Source organism: Sinocyclocheilus grahami, unplaced genomic scaffold (assembly GCF_001515645.1).
Source record: "Sinocyclocheilus grahami isolate Dianchi unplaced genomic scaffold, SAMN03320097.WGS_v1.1 scaffold83.1, whole genome shotgun sequence".
Taxonomy (NCBI): Eukaryota; Metazoa; Chordata; class Actinopteri; order Cypriniformes; family Cyprinidae; genus Sinocyclocheilus; species Sinocyclocheilus grahami.
Genome location: NW_015505262.1, coordinates 1,045,169 through 1,062,126, shown reverse-complemented (window position 1 = coordinate 1,062,126; position 16,958 = coordinate 1,045,169). Strand labels below are relative to the sequence as shown.

The window sequence follows — 16,958 nt, the reverse complement described above, 5'->3', positions numbered from 1 at the left end:
GCCCTCACTACGTGTGCCTCAGGAGGGGGGGGGGGGGGGGGGGGGGGGGGGGGGGGGGGGGGGGGGGGGGGGGGGGGGGGGGGGAGATGCATGTCCTAAGTTGCTCCACTATCGCCATAAATCACGTCCGGTTTATTGCCTCTAATAAGTTGATGCAAGGCCATTTTTCTCGCTGCCCATCGTTCAAACATTTAAGACGTATTTACAAGGAACTTGTAAAAATATTTAATAATATTTAGTGGCAATTTCAGAGCAGCCTGTCAACTGCAAATTTACATCCCTTAAGTGTTTAAAAAGGCGATGACATGAATAACAAACTGTCAAAACTGCCTCATTTGCATAGGCAGGCCGTAATTCTGATACCTTGAGTAAAAAAAAAAAAAACGGATTTTAACAAAACAAGCCATAAAGACAACACTCAGCGTGAGTGATGGAGCGCAACTTCTCCACAAAGTCGCTCGCGAGCAGACAGCGTCCCGCTACAGATGCTGCCGAGATCATGTCAGCTAATAAAGGCACATATATCCTCCTCCCAGAGTTATTTATCCCGTGACTACGAGTGCAAGATGGAACGTCTCCTACGGAGTCTTTTAATTAATTGCCATAAAAAGCTAATTCTGAGACGAGCGGGCCAAACAATCGTTTCTGCCGCAAATCTTGTCAAATATTTAATCTATAATTTTCAACTTTACAGTCAGGGAAAGCTGTTGACTAAGCTCAGAGCTGCATTATCGATTTAAAGCTACCTAGCATACCATCCCATCCGCACCACTCTGCCTGTCTGGCCTTGTTGGCTTGCTCTCCGAGAGTCTGATATCAAGTCGTTTGACCTGGCAATGGCCTGGCTAGCGCATAGAGAGAAGGGCCCCGTTGACACTGATTGCAGGGCTATGAGTAGTCTCTCCCCTGTGCCCTCTCTGCGCAACTCTAATTAATAGCCTATTCATCTTCTCTGATCTGAGTCTGCACACGGCGTAATATATGGTTAGTTTGGCGAGCAAGCCATTAAAGTGTAATAACCAAGTGCAGGCACTCGATTTGGAAGAGTAGCACCTTCTTAACATGAAGGGGAAACAATTAATTTCTTTGATGATACTATGTAGCCAATCACCTCTCTCTATGCTCCTAAGAGAAAAACAAAGCCCATGGCGCAGAAGCCGGACACATTTTGGGCACCAAAGATGCTGACACTGTTACGCAATCCTTCTCTAATCTAGACGGTCACCCTAGGCAAGAGAAATATCACTCAAGAGTCTCAAAGGCAAGGTGGTTGCCGTCTCTGAGCACTGATCTCCGGTTACCTTTTTATCATTTAAGGCTCCCACAGCCAAGCTGAAGGTTAAGCGTATTTAATTCCCAACGCGGCCCTAGGCTGAGACTATTTGCTAAATTATGCTGAAACACATCATGGTAAAGCACTTTTTTTCCCCCAGCTTTCCAGGTGAGGAACTATGCCAACAGGATTACCTGGTGCCTGGCGTTGGGGGCAGCTGATGGTAAGAAGGTAAATATATTGAAAGTACATGTAAGGGTGTGGTTGATTTATGTAGCTATCGTGCAGGGAAGACAATTATTTTGGAATTACACTTCAATAATATCCCATCTCAGAATGGTTCCCAGACCTTAAATAGACTGGTAGCTAACCAACAAAGTAAACAAAAGGTTGCACAAACATTGACAGACAATGGTCAGACCGTATTCAATCCTGTGTGGCAGTTAAGGAGTTACTTGGGAGTTATTCTGTGTTTCTCATGCAAAAATCCATAAACTTCAAAGCCGGGGTATTGCGAAGGTATCCGACTGAATGATTACTTGAGCACCCATTATGGAACTTTTATTTTGTGTCTGTTAACCATGACAGGCCTTCTTCCCAACTGCCTTTTATTAGAGAGGGGAAAAAACACACTTGCATGCATAATAATCTGCTTGGTATTTCATGATTATATGAAAATGAAAAAATCTGAATACCCAGGATTCAGCTTGGGGTTTTGCCTGCCTCTCAAGCAAAACCTTCTAAACCCATTATTCTTTTTGCTAGAACTAATAACGTTTTTGTCTCTGCAGCTTAAGAGACTAATTGACTAGTTTTTTTGGAGGATAGCCCAGATGGAAAAATAAGTACCCCTTAAAGACCCTCTTCCCACAGATTTAAGCCCCTTATTAATTAAACTTTCACCAAGTCAGGGGTTTTTATTAAAAACAATAAAGTCTACTGTCTTTCAAACAATTCTTTTCTATTGTTATAGAGGGTGAAAAACCATTTGCATGACCAGATGGAAGTTTTCTTTTAAATACCATAATTTGTGGTCTACAGCCTGAAACGCAAAACTCATTTAAGATGAGGTACTTAAAAGGATAGTTCACCCAAAAATTACATTCTGTCATCATTTAGTCACTCTCATTTTGTTCCAAACCTGTATGACTTTCAGGAGAAGTTTTGACAAATTGACAAATGTTCACAAATGTTCACGCTGTTATCCTCCATAAAATCAAAGTGGATGGTGACCAGGGACCATCAAAAAGCATCTTAAAAACTTAAAAGTAGTCCACACAACTCATTCACTATATTCTGAGTCTTCTGAAAAAGACTCTGAAAAAGAAATTTAAGTCATTAATCACTAAAAATCTTTTACTGTATGGAAAAGAGCAGCTTGAACATTATGCAAAACATTTCCTTTTGAGTTCCACACAAGAAAGTCATACTGGTTTGGAATTACATACAGGTGAGTAAATATTGAAATTCTTCTGAGAATGATTCATTTAAGTTGATGCAAATTGCAAATTGGTTAGTATTACTGTCAGTTATCAAACTGTTGTGAACAAATGTCGTTTGAACCTGAACTTGAGTCAGGAAGCTCTGGTTGACAGGATGTTTAATGTGGGGTGTGTTTTGCATTATCACTTTGGTACGATCAGTCATCATCTTGATCAATTCATTAATTTACATTGCACTATAAGCCTTGAAACAATATTTGCAAATCGATGTCATGTGGTTCAACTTGTTGATACTGCTGCTCAGGACATCAACTTTTTTTTTCCAACAGCAAAATAGGGCTCATTCAGAACTATGAGTAAAGAAAACTGACTACAAACAAAGGTGAGTTATGCCATTGACATCGAGTCCAAAAAGCAACCAATGAATTCTCAGGGATAGTGGGAGGTGCAGCCGGCTGAAAATGAACTACATTTTCGAGCACTGCCAAACACGTGTCTTTCCTGTCTGTGTCCATACATACAGTATAGCACTATAACAATACCCAAAATAGATCAGCTAAAGAGCAAGATGTCCCATGGAGTTTTTGGAATGTGAATTTAGAAGAGACTGACAGCAGAGGCTGCTTCTGACGTTTAAACCCCAATAAAACTTGCACTCATCTTCTGTATCATGAAGCTAATGGGACGTTCTAAAAACGAACAATCAACAGGCAATCAACAATCAACTTTTATACCTTATCCATTCATTTAACTATAGTTGAAGTGTTTTTTAAGTTGACAAAATTCACTTCCCCACCCATATTATTCTCCACCCAAGTTAAATAGTACAGAATGTCGAGGTGTGGTTGTAAAAATAAACAGCAAAAATGTGTTTGTACATTCTATTTTTTTTTTTTTTTCCCCCATAATGATCACATAGCAGATTCAAACAGTAGCTGGCATTGTCAAAGTGGTGTTTTATCGATACTATGAGAACGTCTTAACTGCTAGGCCTTGTTTTTCCCACTTGTCGTGTAGGTGCAGCGCAGGTTTTTAGTTTGAGGCTGAATTGCAGTTTATTACACTCGAATGTGTCCCTTTCCACAATATCCAGATCTGTTTAATCTCAATTGTTCCTCCTAGCAGTGATAAGAAGAAATGGAGAGCAATGGAGCCTTAAAAGATAAGTCATTTCCAATTTTTTGTGTTTTTAACACAATCATGATAAATGAGATCTCTTTCATATCTCAATTGTTTCTCCTAGTGATAATTTCAATTCAATTCAATTCAAGTTTATTTGTATAGCGCTTTTCATTATACAAATCATTGCAAAGCAACTTTACAGTTTCTTCAATATTTAGTAGTAGCTTATCAGTATTGAGACGGAATGGAGAGCAAATGATGACTTTTTTTCCCCCAAAAAAACTTAGCTGAGATCTCCATTTAGACTCCTGAGCTCTGACAGACCAACGTCTAAGCAATAATAATAAAAAAAAAGTTTCCTCTGAAACAATCATGTAGTGAGGAAGTTAGTGCAAGCTACAACATTTATATCCATATAACACCACTCTTGTAATGCTAATGAAAATAAAAGTTACTACGTTTTTACATAAACCGCATCAACAATGCAAGAGTAATATGACTTAAGAAACAAATTGATCAAATAAATCTACCTATCCATCTTATTCCAGACCTCAAATGCATTATACTAGGATAAATGCCTTCATTGTACTAAATAAAAGGCTTAATTGTTTGCTCTTTGCTTTCATCCAGTTGTAACTACTTACAAAATGTTGATGTGAAAAAAAATGAGTTAAATAAGGAAAGACAAATGACAAATATTTTATGAAGGGAAAAAAAGGGTTCTCTTGAACAAAATGTAATAGACTGAAGGACCGGCACAAAAATCCCATTTTGAGAGAATTGCTCTTTCCAGTCATTCCACTTGAAAATAACAAAAAAAAACAATTGAAGCCTGCTTGGTAATTTTTCCCTCAGTTATCTGTTTTCTGCTAACGAGATGTCACTAATATGTTCTGGAATGCTGGGTGAATGGGCAATATGATTGGCTACAAGGAACTTAATGATGTATACTAAATGTGTGAGGACAGCTTCTTCGTTGATTTTTTTTATGCACAAACACATTTGTTGACAAGCTTTTCTAGAAGAGTTTGCCATTTCACGAAGGCTTTACTGTCAAATTAGAAGTGATGAATCGTTTCTAGGATGCCAAATCCTTTTAACAATCAAGCAGCCTTAGTGTTTCTTAGATTGAGCATTTTCCCTCAATTACATAAATCATAGGGACAAGACGGAATAACATAACAGGCAGAATAATTAAAAGAAAAGCAGTTTTCCTGTCTCCATTTACAAAGAAAAACAGCTGATTGTTTACCTGTGTTCCTTTCAACTAATTAAAAGAGAAAAGCAAATATTGTAAGACGTCTGTTGACGTAAGTGCATAAGACAATTGTGATGTGGATTTTGCTTTATTGGTCCTCTCACCAAACAGCATGCTATTCTGACTTAATTTGCACTAGTGTGCCATCCTAAAAGCATCTAAAGCCATCTTTAAACAGTCCCATTTAAAATTCAATGTGATTAGCAGCCAAATTGCTACCAAGTCTGTAGCGTAGGGATGGGGTAAAAATTTAATTAGGATTCGTACATAAAAGAGAGTTCTTTGTCACATTTTGCAAAATGCATCCCAGAATGACCACTACGTTCAAAGCTCCTTTGCTCCTGTGAATCAAAACTAATCGATCTGAAGGGAGCGGAGGAGAGAAAGTAGGGGGAAAAAAACACACACACACACACGAAAGCTCAGGGAGGATCTCCGTGGCACCCGCAAACCCACAGGACACAGCATGTTTAAATAATACAAAACTTTTCTTTAATCACAGTTTAGAAAACTGGCTGAGATCTTCAACAGGAGACAACTGCAGAGCCTCACAGCCATTAATGAGATTCGCTGAGGGTTTCCCCTTAAAATATTTACACCGTCCCATGGCATCGCAATACTGTCCTAGAATGAGGAGATAAGAACCGAGGAGGTGTGCTGAAGTTCTCCTAATCAATTTGCTAATTACTGGAGTGGCTATAGGAGAAGGGAGGAATTCCTTCTGGCGACGCCGCATACTAATAAACACTGAAAAATGTATTTACTCAGACAGCCAAGTGGAATTCTGAAGTGGAATTACCACACGAGCGGATTGAGACGGCAACCGCTGAGGTCCCTGTCAAGGAAGAAGAGGGAGCAGACAAATAAGCGGTCAATAAGCTTGTTCCGTAACATAAGAGGCCAAGTATCCAATCGCTGAAGGTGAGAGTAAAAACAGAGACGTCAGTGTTGATAATCCACTTTCTCTTTTGAGAAAGAAGCAGCTTCAAAATCATTGAGTCTTTAAAAAAAATAATAATAATTAAGAATTACACTTTATTGAATTATTATTAATGTTTTTTTTATATCTATTTGAAAAAATTTATAATTAATATATTTAATGAAATATACTTCAATCAATATATTTAAATTAACATTATTTAATTATTGTTTTTTATTATTATTTATTTTAACTCAATCTTTTGTTTTATACGAAACTATTATTAGTTATTGGACACTTTCGCTCATTGCATAAATGAATTATCGCTAATCACACATTTCTATAATGAAAATGTAAGACTATTTTTTTTCACACCACTGATTTTTGCCTATATTCAAATATCATATTTTATCACAAATTTTATTGTGTTTTTGTCATTTCTTATATATATATATATATTTTGAAAGTCAATTTAGTTTTTATTTAGTTTTAGTTCAGTTAGTTTTATTACATCAAGTTAACAGCGATAAAGAGAACTTTTAGCACATTAACATGAGCTAATGCTAGTTAACTGCAAGAGATTCAATAGATTGTAGAGTTCACTGTTTAGTTTAATATTAAGAAAACCCATTTCTAATGTATGTAACCAACAAGAAAAAATTTATTTGAATGCACATGATAAATGAAGAACAGAGAAGAACAAAGTCTAAGTCTTTGGCTCAGTGCAGCACAGGTCTGAGAGGTGGTAGACTTTGTGCTGGGTGTTTGAGTCCCTCTGCACCTTAGGAAAGCAGCGGTCCCTTCCCACCCCAGAGGCCAGGCTCAACACTGAACCTGCCACAGAATGCAACCCACATCCTCCTCGAGGTTAAATGAGGAGAAAGCGGCGCCTTCCTAACGCTCAGACGTGCTGATTGCAGCCCCTTTTTCTGACCTGTCCCTCGGCCACGGCCTTCCCACCCCGCCTGTCACACCGCACCGTATGTGTGCTACTGCACGTGCATCAATTAACATAAACTAAATAGCCCAACAGCACATGATAAACAACACCACAGAGGAAGATGAAGAAACATCCTCTTTAACAACAACACAGAAGCGTTTGGAGCATGTACCCCCTCAGAGTTCTAGAATTTAGTTGATTTTCATTGAAAAAAAAAAAAACTTGCGTAATAATGTTAAAAAATAAATAAAGAGAATGCTATATATATATATATGCGTGCGCGCATGTGTGTGTGTGTGTAAAAAACAATAAGTGAGTAAATGATAAATGATGACAAGTAGTAGTAGTAGTAGTAGTAATAATAATAATAATTAAATTATTCTTATTATTCTTATTCTTATTATTACTACTACTAATAATAATAATAATATGACATATCATTATTTCTCACTCTAATATCTTTTTGGAAAACAAAAGGAAATAGAATAAAATCTAGAAAAATATCCAGCACTTTTTCAATCAATAAAAATAAATTGTGATAAATTATATACAGTATATATATATATATATAAAATATTAAATTATATTATACATTACATATATATAATGTGTACATTTAGTTCCAAAATTAGAAAAATATTTATAGCATGATGTCACCATTTTTTTTTTTTTTTTTTGGTGAGCCAACTTTTTCTTCCTTGTTATTTTTTGACCTAATTGAGTCTGTTAGATGTGCATACTTTTTGTAACATTTTTGCTAAATTTTTGCATTTAAACCCTATTCTTCTCTCTAAATTAAAAATAAAATAATAAAGTTAATAAATTATTTATAGGTACTACAAAATGTTTCTGTATCAAAGTGAGCCATGACCACCAGTACAGAATGACACGCCTCTGCAAAAAATCAGTATCAAAGTGAGTTCACCCAAAAAAAAATTTTAATTCTGTCATAATTTACTCACCCTTAATGACGCGTAAATAATGAGTAAATGATGACAGAAGTTTCATTTTTGGGTGGACCATCCCTTTAGATAAGAGATGTATGTGGTACTTTGCATAAATCTTAGCTCAGTTCAGTTTAAGGGTAAATCTCAGCGGTACCTTAGGTTTTACGAAATAAGTTTGAGCCTTTTTTTCTCTTCAGTAATTGAAAGACTTTGCTGTTCTGCGAGGCGCTCTCAGCATCAGCATACAGCAGGATTTAATTTGTTCTTACTGCCCCTAGTGGAAAACGAACGATCTCATATGCTCAGTGCTAAAAGAAGACTTTTTTCAACACCCATTCAGAAGAAGATTAAAGTGGGGAGTTCAAGTAAAATTAATCAACCTGTAGTTTTGCTAGAATCTCACTCTACGTTTGGTTTGTGAGCGCTGGGAATTCACTTATGATCTAAGATTCGTACTTGACTAATACTCCTGAACACTTGAGGACATTTTTATTGACTGAGTCATTTTAAAAGACAAAAAAAAATAATATTTCACATACAATAAAAAAAGTTTTGTAAAAACAAATTATCGTAACGGGGTGATAACCATCTCATGATAATATGCTTCTCTCATCTCTCTAGATTGTTGAACGCAAACTCAGTTTTCATTTGTTTTCACTTCCTCCCGTTGCCTTACCACGCACCAAAACGGATGACTTAAAAGAGGCAATTAACAGATATCACAAACAACTCGTTTAGCAGACGGCAGCACAGATGAATCAAAGGCTAAACAAACCCCTACGGGCATTAAAGGCAAAAACAACAAAAAGAAAAAAACCTGTTGCTGTGACATTTTGTTCCTCTCACCTCAACGCGCACCAGACACAATGGACTGCTTTGCAGAGGTTCTGTGCTCTGATCACCATGGCGATGGGTCTCTGCCTCCCAGGCTGCCCCAGGGGGCGATGAGAGCAGGTTGCCCTACAAACCCCAACCAGGACCAGGGAGGGGTTGAGTCTACAGGGAGCAGTGGAACAGGAAAGAAGCTCCTCCAGGACTGGACCGATGCCGTATCGCCAACAAGCGCAAAGCCAAAGCACTCCCAGAGGTTCAGCCCTCCACTTTCTCAACATTTTCCATCTCTCAGCCAGAAAATAACAGTGGCACAAACACGGGCAATTACGGGCCGAGGGCACCACTACTGAGGCTTTGCATTTCATTCATAACCTTTCAAAGGGCAGAAAATAGAACATACGGTAAGAGTCGGAACATCTGTTTGGGGGTAAATCATCTTTAGGTGACAGAGGGAAGCTGAGAAAACGTGACTGAGAAACAAACAAAGGCCAACAGCTCTGCTTAACAGCTCTGACTGTGTTGAGTGAGTTTGTTCATTTAGCTGATGCATATTCACACTTTTCAGTCAATCAAGAAACGCTTTACACTGATATTTATTATAATATTCATACACTGCATGATGAGTATAATATTTTAAGGTTCAACAAACAGATCAGTGAGATGTCCAAACCAGGAGCATTCAAAACAAGACAGACAGATGATGCACTAAACTCACCAGTAAGCTAAACACAGCTTTGTCCATGCAATCATTTAATCCTCTCAGAACTGTAATAAATACCTGACAGCAAACAAGTACACACTGCAAACATAAGAACTGGTTTAATACTGTAGAGTGTAAAAACTGCTCTTATGCAAAATCAAAAATAAATTCAACATGATTCAAATAATATTTAATCTAAAGGTGCATATTTGTGCAATATGTTGGATTGCATTTGTCAGAAATAACCTTTTTTATGCAGTTGCGATATTTTCCCCCTGAACTAGACATTTTTACATTCATAAAGCTATTTTTTTAAAAACAAATAAAAACACTTTAAGTGCCACCCTTTAATGTAAAATGTCTTAATTTAATAGCATAACTAGCTAGAATATATACAAGTTTTAAAAATATAATCACAATATTTTCCCACCGATAAAACACTGTAAGTGCCATACTTTAATGTAAAATGCCTTAATTTAATCAATTACATTAGAATAATTATCTACAATAATAACTAGAATATATACCTTTAAAAAAAATCGAATGATGATTTTGTCACAGGAATTTTCTGTGGCATTTCTGTCACTTTCATTTTGCCCCCATATATTTCTGACCCCGATTGCACTATTATGAACCTCAATTCAATGAAATTCGAATTAAAATAAATAAATAAATAAAAATCTGTTGCACATACAGTGCAAGAAGTACATACATGATCTAACTCTTAACATTACTTAACCTAATGTAGTCAGGTTGATTCAATGTAATTAAACAATATTTTACACAATATAATATAATTATATTTTATATAATAAAATGCTTTATGAATATTTTTATAACCAGTTAATTTAAAGATTCATAGCTAAAGCCCAAGTTGCCAGACTAAACATTTTAGGAAGCATCGTTCATGCACTTCTAGCATCTAGCAGGGCTCTGTAAGTGCTGCTGGGGGTATGGCTCAATCTGTGTCCCAGTGCAACCAGCAGGGAGGGGTGTGCATGTGCCTTTGTCCCCAGTAACCTTGGCCAGTGTTAGGATTACCTTGCATTTACACTCACTGCTCCTTCTTTCCTTAAGACTTATTAAGAATGATAATGAGCTCGGAAAGGGGCAGTACGTCCCTTTCTCTCTCTTATTAGCTCTCTCTCTCGATCTCTCTCCCTTACTCACCCCCAACTGTTTCTTTCGCTCGCCTCCTCCTGCATTGAATGGACCCAGGACAAATTACCAAAAAGGCCATTTTCATCTATGAAGCGAGGGCTTAAATCGATACTTATTCCATGCCTTCAAAATCAAGCCTATATTACTGTTGTCAGTGTGATTTGTTTATTTTTGCTCTAGTATACAGTATGCATGCTCTTTCTGTCAAGGGGAAATGCTCAGGATGCAATTCACCTTGAACCTCAATTATATTAGATTTCCCTACTGGTTGATCAAGCATGCAAAGAGGATATTTCCAGTGCACTAAAACAAAAATAACAATTACTATTAAACAAACATGTGGCCTATGCATGCCTGCGTGTTGAGAACGGATATTTTTACAAGGATCACAATAGTGTGAATACAGATACCAAATCATTACAGCGACCAATTTACAAAGTGGTGGTGTAAAAAAGCAATTGCATTACATCTCAAGAGCTGTCAAGCATAGCGCAGAATCATGAATGTATATTTTAACACAAGGGTTACGGGTTCAAAGCCAAGGTCAGAGAGACAAAGAAAAAACAGGTAGCACCAGCTCCTACACTAGCAGTAAATCAGCAAACCCTCAAATATATCTTTGATTTTGACTGAAGCAAGTAAAAGGATGTATCTTCATCAGAACAGATTTGGAGAAATTTAGCATTACATCACTTGCTCACCAGTGGATCCTCTGCAGTGAATGGGTGCCGTCGGAATGAGAGTCTAAACAGCTGATAAAAACATCACACCCATCAATTAATGTCTTGTGAAGTGAAAAGTTGCATCCATCAAGACTTTTTTAACTTCAAAACTAAAATATGAGTCCTCCATACATTATATTGCGTTCAGCAGTGAAAAAGTCGTCTCGTCTGAATCAGGAGAGAAATATGCATAGAACAAGTACTATATACAAGCCAAAACAGTTCAAAAAAGTTCTAAACAAATATGTCGGTGGATTTTGATGTGAGAGGATAACAGGGGATGGACTTCGCCACTGGAGGAAGTGTTATTATTGATTATGGACTCATATTTTCCCAGAAGTGATGTTTAAAGTTAAAAATCTTAATTATGGATTTATCACAAACACACAGCTTTTCACTTTGCAATACATTAACTGATGAACTGGAGTCGATTACTTGTGGATTATTGTGATGTTTTTATCAGCTGTTTAAGCTTCTATTCTGACGGCACCCATTCACTGCAGAAGATCCACTGGTGAACAAATGAGGTAATGCAAAATTTCTCTGCTAATTTTCATCCGATGAATAAACAAACTCATCTACATCTTGGATGGAGTAAATTTTTGGGTGAACTATTCCTTTAAAGACATCACAAAAACTATGAAAAAATGCTCTCTCCGCTAGTTCCAGTACATGCATAATGTGTTACATTCACCATTCACAGCATAAACTCTTTAGAGCAAATCAAACACAATTTATCAGTGGTCAAAAGTTAAAGTACAAACAAAACGAGAATATTCAAGGCAGATGGACCCCGAGACTGATCAACACCTGTAAAACTGCTCTGACAGTTCGAGCTGGATGGCTGTCCAGATGGAAGCACGTATTTGTGCACGAGTCACATGCCACCACATTCCACAGACACACTAGATCAACACTGTGGGACGGGGCCCCAAGCAAAGCATGTCCCTGACAATTCCCACATTAATAACCAATTACAAGCAACCTGTGAAGATTTCAAATGTATTCAATGCTTTTTAAAAAGCTTTAATAATTTGAGTTTAAGCTTTTTATAATACACTGAATTCATTCATTATTCTAATAATCAGACACAGAGCCTTGTCATTTGAATGAGACCCAGACACACAAAAAGGCTACCTCACACATTAATTACTTATTAAATATGTATACTTTTTCAGAACACTCAAAACCATAATGTATGATATGCAAACACACACCACAGATAAACTCACAAACAGTGGGCACACATCACACACGAAATGCTCAAAACACAAATACATTCTAAACATCAAGGTTTCTGTTTACCTTCTCTTGGATATTACAGCCATTTTAAACATGAGATGCTTCCCCTCAACTGATTGGCTTACTGGAGACATGGAGGGAGAAAGAAAAGAGAGTAATTAATTACTTATGTGAACCATTGCATGACAATAAACCTGCCTGGTCGCCATGGATATGACATATTTGCCCAGAAAACAACACAATAATTAGCAAAGCAGAAAGATCCAGCGAGAATATGCGAACTCTGGGGTTTAAAGTGGCAGTGATCTTTTACACACTATTGCTTTCAGACACAACACAGCAAACAGAGCAAAACAAACATAATAAAAGGAAAAACATCTTATAAACTAATGCCACTAAAAAAAGTTAGACAGTGCAAACTGTAGTAAATACTTATTAATTAGTACAGTCAATAAATCCAAAAGCAAAAGGGAAAATGTTATGATATCATTTTAAAATACTGTATAATTATAAAGTTATAGTGTTTTCTGGAATGTAAAGAATAAATAACTGGATCACACACTACATCTTCATGAAACTGTAAAAAGCTGAGATAATACTAATTATGTACTTAATACACAATTATTTTGTGGACATACTGGTATTGTTATTGTTATAGTAGCCTAATTTAAGCAATATGTGTAACATGAACAGTGTAATGTAAAGTTTTGCCCTATGTCTGAGACAAACTGAATGGAAAACAACTGACTACCTCACTGCTGTCCTCTAATGACCTACACGCTTTATCCTCCTTGTTTTCAATGCAGAATTAAGCTGTTTTCTGTGATTATGCGAGACTTCCGGTTCATTAACCGCTGTAGGGAAATAACGAGAATATCAAAGTGCAGTAAACAGTAAAACTGTTTGAACTACAAACCAGTGTGTTCGTCATTGAGATAATACATTAAAATAACACGGTAAGACACACTAATTTGCCATATCAAGCAGCAAAACGTGCTGTTTTGTACAACTAAAAATAGCTGGAAGCGAATGACACCGGAATCCTCGCATATTTTAATTTACAATTGGCCGCACCCACTCTTACGGGAAAAATAAGGTGGATAAGATGCTCAAAATAAAAATAATACCTAACAATTAATTTATGATTGATTTATGATCACTTAATAATATTCTGAACATTTTATATGGAATTTACGGGGGAAAAATAGTTTCTAGTTTTATCTGTAAAAAATACAGTGATGTTGTGACAAGCTTGTCTTTCCAAATGGTCGCCACTGCAACCCATAGATATGTAGGCCTATCTAGATTCCACATTCGACAGCTCCAGACACGACGACGCGTCCGCCATCTTGGAAGGGTCTATATGTAGTCCATCATAATAAAAATCAATAGCTGCGTCCCAAATGACGCACTATGCACTCATACCTTATGTACTTATGCACTATGTACTCAACCATGTAGAGTATGAATTATGTAAGGTTATTTTGTCATTCATAATCGCAGTCCGATAGCCCCTCCCCCTTCGGTACATAATTAAAGCTGTGACAGTTGAGTTCATGAAGTGTCCAACATTCCACACTTCATTTTTTCGGTTATTTAAGTGCATCATCCAGGTATTTAAAGTGCACTTTATCTTTTTGGAATTTTCAGTGTGAACGCACTACTCACACCATTTATACTACAAAATGTCATAGAATAGTGCATGAGTACGTGATTTGGGACGCACCTAATGAGTTTCAAGATGCAACAACACTTGTTTATAAAAACGCTTAAAAACTGGATAAACTTTCACAGGTTAAGAATGTGTTGGTTTGTGTTTTTAATATGTATTAACTCGATATTACAGGTTTTTAAACTAAAGTAACTTTTAAATGCCTTGTTAGCTAACAGCTTCGTCTTGTTGTATTGTGTTAGTTTAGCAAAAGCCTCTTCTGAAGTCTACTGAAGATAGCCTATAGATATTCATACATGCGTAACTGCTATAACTACAGTTGCAGTGCAGATGCACCGGCATTGCCCTCAAGTGACCGTGTTGTGCCGAATTCTGCACCCCTGCCAGATTATGCACCCCTCATTGAAATCGCTACCTGATTGCCTAATCCCAACCCCACCCCTAATCCTAACCCCTCCCCCACACCTACTCCTAAACCTACCAATAACTAGAGGATGCATAATCTGGCAGGGTGCAAATTTCGGCACTACACCGGCTTTGACATTCCAATATGGCGGACTAGCTAGACATATCTACGACTGCAACCAATTAAGTTTTAAACCCCTCGGAAACCAAAACCGTTGCGGGGGTCTAAAAGCTGTTATTATTCTAAATATCAATAATAAATATTTAATTATAAATATAATAAAGATTTCAACGGATTGTTCAAAAGTTTCATTAACAAAAACAAAAAAAAGTTACACTACAACTAAGAGTGCGCTAAATACAAAAATTGCGTTTGCGTGTGCAGGTAACCATTGCAACAGTTTATACAGTAATACAAACCAAACAAAATGGACTATAAACCCTGTCATAAAGTACTGGCATTATTTATTACTTGATCATATATTTACGTAACAAAAAATTGAGGAACCACAGAACAATAAATTCCTATATAAAAGTCAGTTGCAGCCATTATTAGGCTAAATATTCAGTTATTACATGTGTTACATATGTATATGCATACAGTATTATCTCACACACACACACACCGTACATACTTCACTAGTGCTTTCACTTTGCACTCTCGTTGCTTACACCTGTTAGTTGCCCGATCACGTTGTGGGTAGATTTAAAGCTTTCAGAAAACCTCCAACGTCAAACGGTTTCGTTTTCCACTGATATTTACATTATTTAGAATCACATCAAAGGAAAAAAAGCACTACGGCTTGTACTGTATCCATATACATTAAAGACACGAGAGATACAGGTTACACGTCTCAGTGTTTTGAAGCATTAATAACTGTATGACGGGCGGACAGATAAGGACAGGCAAGTCACGGGTTATCGGAAGCGATCAAAAAGTTGTGAACTACTTTTAGACACGTACAGAACGGTTTAGACACGGTTTCCCTGAACCGGTCCGCGTCTGTCCCGCATGTAACGTTAGGTGATTGTAGGTGCGCAGAGTTTGAGTTCTCACGTTCTGCGCCAAGTGACGCGTTCTATTCAAAGCTCGACTTTACATTATAAACGCAAGTGTTGCATCAAACTTAAGCGATCTGTTCTATCGTAAACACCTGGTAGTATTAAACTCACTGGAGTCATAAACAAATAGTTACAATTGACTAGTGAGATCTGTATAGCTCATCCAAAAACAGTCTTACCTGTAACGTAACTTCCTGGCTTTCCCGCGACTTTCCAAGTTAGAACAAATGTTGGTTATCAGGTGGATGACAAGGGAGCATGCGTGATCAAAGTTGCCTCATTTTTTTTCGTTTTCTTTTTTTTTTTTTGGAGTGTTGTTATTATTGGATTTTCCTATTTCTAACATAGGGCGGATCGCTCGGAAGATCTGCCCTGGAGGACCGCTTCTGTGGGAAGAGGAATCCTTAATTGAATATCTCAGTTAGCACAGTATGTTAGCTGGAAAACACGGAATGGATTCCACATATCCGCACGTCAGGCTAATTGCACTGACTGTGGTATTGATTTGAGCTGCACTGCAGTGAATGATATGGGACATTTTATTCTGTTCATTCGTATGACATTGTTGGGGTGTCTTGTGGTCACCTTCTGGATTCACAATCCTGATGACACTTGCTTTAATAAAATTTCTTCCGTCTTAAAAATAAGCTCTCCTCTGTTGTACTATGTTTGAGACATTTTGCACATTTCAGTGCAGACAAAAGAACTGTTTTACATTTAAACAAGCAACTAAAATGAAGTGGAATTTCCGCTGATTATAGCATTTTTTTTAAGGGGTCATATGATGTTGCTAAAAAGAACATTATTTTGTGTAGGCTATTTGGTGTAATGAAATGTGTTTATGCGGTTTAAGGTTCAAAAAACACATTATTTTCCACATACTGTACATTATTGTTTCTCCCCTATGCCCCGCCTTTCTGAAACGTGTCGATTTTTACAAAGCTCATCGGTCTGAAAAGCGAGGTGTGCTGTGATTGGCCAGCTATCCAGTGCGTTGTGATTGGCCGAATACCTCAAGCGTGTGACGGAAATGTTACGCCCCTTTCCATACCGTGATGCCCTGTCCGGCCGGAGCGACGAGACAAAAACATTAAAACCCATTATAAACAAGGCATTTGTTGCATCCAGTGGGGACATAATTACTGATTATAATGATTTATACTGTCTTTTTACCCATTGTGTTGCATCGCGCCGCGTAAACATAAAACCATATCTGCATTTGTGATCAGAGAAATGACAAACAACAAGTGCTACTCTAC

The 16,958-nt window shown here is 37.2% G+C and overlaps 1 long non-coding RNA gene across 1 annotated transcript in view; it reads right to left on the bottom strand.

Moving 5' to 3' along the window:
• Window positions 1-16,177, bottom strand: part of LOC107586528 (uncharacterized) — a 51,050-nt gene extending 34,873 nt beyond the window's left edge. Inside the window, exons 1-2 of the long non-coding RNA XR_001609373.1 lie at window positions 15,879-16,177; window positions 12,624-12,684 (exon numbers count right to left, since the gene is read on the bottom strand). This is a non-coding gene — a long non-coding RNA (uncharacterized lncRNA). The remainder of the gene's footprint in view (window positions 1-12,623; window positions 12,685-15,878) is intronic.
• Window positions 16,178-16,958: the final 781 nt, after the last annotated feature.